This window comes from Oncorhynchus mykiss, chromosome 7 (assembly GCF_057628025.1).
Source record: "Oncorhynchus mykiss isolate SJ-2025 chromosome 7, ASM5762802v1, whole genome shotgun sequence".
NCBI lineage: Eukaryota > Metazoa > Chordata > Actinopteri > Salmoniformes > Salmonidae > Oncorhynchus > Oncorhynchus mykiss.
Genome location: NC_143028.1, coordinates 4,321,952 through 4,329,245, shown reverse-complemented (window position 1 = coordinate 4,329,245; position 7,294 = coordinate 4,321,952).

The window sequence follows — 7,294 nt, the reverse complement described above, 5'->3', positions numbered from 1 at the left end:
TGTGTGTGTGTGTGTGTGTGTGTGTGTGTCGGAGGGAGAGAGGCTTCCCAATGGGAGCCTTGCAACATCCAGAGATGCCAACATAGCACAGCTAGAACAAGGACACTGTAGGTGACACTGCAGTAACTTCAGTTCTCTGAAAGACCTGTCAAAATCATACATGTTAAATATCTTTGCCCTCATAAAACAACAGTGCTGTCATTACATCCAAGAACATCTGCTTACTGTAGATTCCGCAGCTGTCCCCTCTGTTGCCTAGCAACCTGCTGCCCCTGTTTTGATGATGTCAAACTCAGGAGTCACATCAGTAATAGCCAGGCGTCTATTTGAGGTCGCTGCTGGGCACAATTGTGACAAGGTTTCAGAAGATTTTCAATTTCGGCACACCAAAAGCTCTTCATCCCTCCTTCATCCCACTCAGTGTCTTTGTACAGACGCAACGGAAATGCCACCAATGTACGTACACTGACTGCAAATGACTCTCCTTACTAGGACTCTTTCGAATTGCTGTCTCATTCCGTGTTCAGGGGAGCTGTATGAGAAAGCTCTCTTTTTGTCCCCACAATACCTCAGAGAGCATCTTTTTTTCCGGGTACCTCTGATGGGAAAGACAGGGTAAAGTATCACATTGAACGCTGCTACCCAGAGACAAAAATGAGTACAAACTGTACTCTGTACTCTGTACTGTAAAACCTGTTTGGCATAGCAACATATAAGGAGCCTATAAACTCTTAATATAGCTTTGTGTTTACAGGGAGCCATACAGTCTGTATACTGTAAATAAAACCCCTATTTGATCTTCCTCTACATTTTGCTGTGCTGGCATGAGTGTTATTGTGCTAGAGCTCGTCTGATGGGCGTTTCATGTCGTGGCTGACACTAGTTGACTCTCGTGTGAAATCCTAATCCACTCAGTTTGAATAACCGTCCAAAATTACCTTCTCTTTTTTAAAGGGCAATTCCGCCACTTTTCAACCTCATAATCATTATCTCCAGCACCATACCAGTGTCTACATACTGAATGTGAAAATGTCATGTTTCTATGATCTGTGGTTAAAAAGATCCTAAAAACAATGCTTCTCTGTGACATCACAGGGTTGGATTAAAATGAAGGAAAAACTGTGATTTTCAAAAGTTTCTAGCCTGGGGGAAAGTATTTTCTTGCTCCCCACACAACTGCAAATTGAATTGTGTTTTAAAATCACAGTTTAAAATGCTTTTACTTTTGATGATGTCATCGGGTAGAACTTCTTAACTTTATATATTTTTACAAAACGAAAAGAAATGGTCGGTTTTCAAAAATGCATACACTGGTATTGTGCTGGAGATAATAAATATGAGGTTGAAAAGTGGTGGAATTACCCTTTAAGTGGTGCTTAATAGAGTCTGAGTGCTCTTCATAAGGACATTTTGCCTGCTAAAAAAAAGTAGCATAGAAAGTAGAAATCTTTACGTGTGCCCCATCACTATTGTGTGACAGCATATCAGTCGGTGATGTGAATGGAGCAAACCACAGTACAGCAAATCCCCAAGCTCTGTTACTGTTGAGCTGTTGAGCTGCCCCCTGCTGGCAGGGCCAATCCCCGGCCGTAAGCCAAGGTTGTGCTAGCCCCTCTGCTGATGGGGCCAGCCACTGGTCATGGACCGGGGTTGAGCTGGCCCACCATTGTGTAGGAAGCCTAGGGGGTGAGTTGATGGGGAGGCCAGACCCTGGTCGTGGACTGAGGCTGGTAGGTGGCCTCCCGGCAGGGTGTTCGTAAAGGGCTGAATGCAGGTGAGCAATTGGCTTGGTCACGGCTCTATGTCAGTTTTTGGAGTTCTTTGCTAATAGGCCGCATTCCAATTTGGGTGTCTGGGCCCATACATGGAGTTCCTCCTCCGGGCAACTTCCAATATGAAAGTCTGTACCCATATATGGAGTTCCTGCTCTAAGGCTGAATTTCAATACCCGAGACAATGTCCATATATGGAACTTCCTGCTGTGGATTAGCTGTGTTGTCTGAAGCTTAAAGCTCTTCTCACGAAACTGCGTTATAAACTAGACTCATGAGGTCGGCTGTCAGATTAGTTTGTGTGATGATGAGACATACAGTAACTGCACACATGCATAATTTACAATAGGCCCAGTCCAGCCGACGAGGGCAGAGGAACCTTATGTTGACCTCAGTCTGACCTTCCTGTCACATAACTTGTAATTACTAATGAGTTAAATTGATAGAAAAGTAGATTAAAAATACTTATTTTTGTGAATTGACATGAATCAAGGTTTTCTACTGGTGTCCCTCTGACAGATGCACTATAATACTGCATATTACTCACATTAGTGTTGACCTTAGTTAATTACCCTGTAACGTCAGCTTTAGCTGACTCATTTAGTTTTGCTATTCTACTTTCCCTACCTCTTTTAATTAGGTAAATTTGAATAAAAAAATCCCAGGAAGCTATTAAGTAAAAAATAGTTAGATAAATGTCTTAGAATATATGACAACATGTATTAAATACATTTGCTCTCACAGGTGACAATGCTGCTTTGCATTGCATATTCTGTGGATATTGGGTTAACAAAGCCACCTGAAAAAGTGGCAGCCAGTAAGAAATATCATAGAATTACAAATTAGAATACTAGAATGGAGATGAACCTTCTTATGATGGTCCAAATGTCAGCCATGTTGGTCGACCACGGTTTGCCAGTGCTGTGATAAGACATTTAGTAAAACAATCAATGTGAAGAATTTATCTGCACTGTATGTTTTTTAGCTAGCTAGCCAGCCAATTTGAGAAGAACGATTCCATACATTTTTCAAATTAATTCAGTGATAATGCCCGAGAAGCCGGTGTTTGGAGGATACATTGGCATGGGTGTAGATAGGCCCGAGACGAAGTCAATTTATTCTCCAAACACCGTCTTCAAGGGTATTATCACTTTCATACAACTGGTTACCAACATATTCAAATAGTGATTGACATATTTGCATTACAAACTTTATTTTAATGAATTTATTCATACTGTTTCATCCTTCCACAAGATGTAGTCCTGACACAAATCTAGGGTTGCTATCCAAGCCGGCTGGTTGCTCGTTCTATTGGTTCGGTTGCTTGAGACGCGACCCAGTCGTTCAGTCTTTTTCTTCTGTATCTATGGACACAATCCTGTTGTCGTGTCTTTGGCTATGCCGGATTAAGTGATATGACATGCTATTCTATAAAATAATTTCTCCGTAATTAATATTACCTGATTGAGCTAATCATGTAAATGTAATTAACTAGAGAGTCGGGCACCACAAAATAATATTTATCTTCCGAATAAACTCCTAAAGACCTAGTAATATTTTACATCAATAGCAGTCAATATTAATCGTCATCTTAATTCAGTCTCATCTGAAAGTTGTAAATTCTTGGTTATCTGCACGAACCCTGGCTATCAAGTTGAATCAGCAATACAAAATTGGGTGTCATTATTTATTTACTAAATACCTAACGAATCACACAGAATTACACATACACATATTTAAATCATAACTTGATTACAAATTACGTCATAAAGGAAAACGTCCCTTGCGGGCGGAACAGATATGACAGCTTGTTACACAAAAGCAAAGGGCTGGGTTTGAGTGAAAGAGCGGGAAGACTGAGGAACAAAGGGCGAAGCTGTGCTATCGTAAATAAAGTATCTTATGCATTCTAAATTACCGCCCATTTGGAAAAGGAAAATGCAATAAATATTTACTCTGAGCTGCGTTTCGGTAGGTTGGTGGTAGATGGAAGGCCGTGTTGCCCAACCGAGTCCTTTGTCCTTTGAAGAATGTCTCTGCTGGTAAATTGAGTACGTTGTAGTAACGTCATTGTGTGGTAGACGGGATACTCTCTCGGTTCCTTCCTAACCCTAGTTTGCAGCGGCTGTTGCTATCTCAACGGTTAGGAGGTATCAGTTCTGTAGTGAATAAGAGTTAAAAGTTCATACCATTCGCAACCAAAGCTCACGCTGATGTTGGCTTCGTTCTGTAGTTATTATCTCAATTATTCTGACATCGTACCGTCGTCCCCACATCCTCGAAACAGGAGGTTATATTGTCGTCAAGGCTTTATATAGGAAGGGAGAGGAGGGCGTGTTTGAAAAGTTTTATAGCCCATGTCCCTTCACAGGGGCGGGCCACTGATTGAGAAAACCCAAATCTCACATTTTAGAAGCTAAAATCACATTTCATCCCATCACAAATAATTTCATATTCAAACATTTAAATTTAACAACAATTCTATGTGAATCCGATAACTCTGATGTGTAGACTTTCCACTGTAGAGTTTATGTCATCTTATCATTGATGAGAATGTCTCAGATGACAACTGAACTGACATCATATTAATTAAGTACCACTGCATATGATCAATTGGTTGGATTTCCAGAATATAGTTAATTTCCCCCCACCTTCTGATGTTCCTAGAATCTCTATGTTAACCAAGGGTTTTGCAAATGTAACATCAGTAGGGTAGAGAGAGAAAAAAGGGGGGAAGAGGTATTTATGACTGTCATAAACCTACCCCCAGGCCAACGTCATGACACTGTCGTTCATTCTAAATGTTCCATTGCCATACTGGCTGGAAACGTTCTTACCCCTTGCTTGCTAGCTAGTCAACTACGGCCAACTGTTGTTCAGAGGAGCTAGCCAACATCACAGCTAACACAATCACTTCAAGCTGTAAAGACTGCTAACTAGCTGCACGTTTTACCTTTTTTCAATTGACAGTTCTTTGTATATATCCATAAAAATGATGCCAGCTGATTCATGATTTCGACTGGCAGAGAAACGCTGCCTGTCTGCTTCGTCCCGACTCCCGACACGATCATTACTATGGGACAGCTGGAGATCTAATTTGAATATTGAAACAATGTTGCAAATGTCAAAGAGACAGACAGGAAGATGTATACAAATCTCCACGGTTGAAAACTAAATGTTGGTCTACAATAGGTATTCCCTAACTGGGGCACCACCAGGGGTATGCACAATGCCATCGGGGGTACACCAAATAAAAATGTGATAAACAAATTCCAACCGGGCTATACCTTTAGGTGAGGTTCTTTTCTCGCCTGAGTAGCCTTGCTTCACTGCTAAAAATCTAATTAAACCATCTAGTGTTCAGCAAAATAGCAACACAATGTCAAATACAGGTAGCCTAGGCAAATAATTAACATCCAATCACATTAACTGTTACTCTCTCACGGGAATTCCACTAACGGTCCGTATGTAGCCAAACGTAGCTGCTGCTCAATTTGGTATCTGTACTGATGGCGCAAAAGCCATGACAGGGAGACATAGTGGAGTGCTAACGCGCGTGCAAGCAGTTGCTTCCGACGCCACTTGGGTACACTGCAGCATCCACCTAGAGGCTCTTGCTGCCAAGGGAATGACTGACAGTTTGAAAAACATTTTGGACTCTACAGTGAAAATGATTAACTTTGTTAAAGCAAAGCGCCTGAACCCTGGTGTATTTTCTGCACTATGCAATGATATGGGCAGCGACCATGTAACGCTTTTACAACATACAGAAGTGTGCTTGTTATCAAAGGGCAAAGTATTGTTTTTTTAAATTTTGACGAGCTTAAAGTTTTCTTTACTGACCATAATTTTCACTTGTCTGACCGCTTGCATGATGATGCGTTTCTCACACAACTGGCCTATCTGGGTGATGTTTTTTCTCACCTGAATGATCTGAATCTAGGATTACAGGGACTCTCTGCAACTATATTCAATGTGCGAGACAAAATTGAGGCTATGATTAAGAAGTTGGAGCTCTTCTCTGTCTGCATTAACAAGGACAACACACAGGTCTTTCCATCATTGTATGATTTGTTTGTGTGCAAATGAACTCAAGCTTCCGGACAATGTCAAATGTGATATAGCGAAACGGATGACACAAACAACTGGATTGGTTATTCCTTTCATGCCCTGCCTCCAGTCCACTTAACGATATCTGAACAAGAGAGCCTCATCGAAATTGCAACAAGCTGTTCTGTGAAAATGGAATTGAATCAGAAGCCACCGCCAGATTTCTGGATTGGGCTGTGCTCAGAGTATCCTGCCTTGGTAATTCGCACTTTGCAACCACGCACCTATGTGAGAGTGGATTCTCGTCCCACACTGGCATAAAAACTACATACAGGCACAGATTGTGTGTGGAAAATAATTTAAGACTATCTCCAATACAACCCAACACTGCAGAGTTATGTGCATCCTTTCAAGCGCACCCTTCTCATTAACCTGTGGTGAATTATTCACAATTAATAAAAGGTTTAGTAATTTAATAGGATGTCTATGAGAGTTATCAGCAATAACAAAAACTAGTACACTCTTAGTCTTCCAAAAGGGTTCTTCGGTTGTCCCCATAGAAGAACCATTTTGGGTTCCATATAGAACCCTCTGTGAAAAGTGTTTTTACATGGAACCCAAAAGTGTTCTACCTTTTGTTACTGAGCTCCAGAGCCTGAGCATTCTGCAGCTGAGGTCTACTGTTTCAGCCTGTGATGTGTACTTTCTGCATATAGTGGCACATTCTATAGGGCCGCAGAGTCCTGAGTATAAGTCTAGTCAGCAGTAAGGATCAATGCACACTCATCTTCCTATACTGTGGATTGTTTTCCCTGTAAGAGAGAAAGCTAAGATTTCAGACAACTTGTGCTGCAGTGAAAGTGGCAGATATGGAAACTCATGTTGTTTCTGATTAGTAGTTCTGTAGCTGTTGAAAGTGGTTCATTTCTCAGGTGTAGTGACACGTCAAGTGAGTGATCTCCCTTGTGACTGAAGGCGGTGTCTAGTAACCTTGATGCGAGTCACTTTCTCATTGGATGGAGTGTCACAGAGTTCACCTACTGCATGGCAGTAATATGGAGAGGCACGGTGCAGGCTTTGCCTCTATTTATCATCCTGCCATGACGCAGAGCAGGTGAGGCGAGATGCAGCAGGAAGAGGGAAGGAGGGAGATAAAGGATGATAAGTCATAGGAATCTAAAACCGTCCATAGTTTGCAGAGAAATGAAACTCTTACAGTTTGCATAATAGATCAAATATGGATAAAATAGAATTATACTCCTAGACACAATGGGTACAGTAATACATTATGAGGAGTTATGGGTGTGGTGGTTGCTAGGTGCTTATTTCCCAGTTGTGTTCTTGTGTGTGTTTAGTGTGTTCTGTAAGCATTGTCTGCAGGGCGGTGCACTATTCTCACATCCTCTGTTGACAGTCAGCAGTGTTCAGGATCTAGTGTTTAGGAACAGTGTTCAGGATCTAGTGCACTAGAC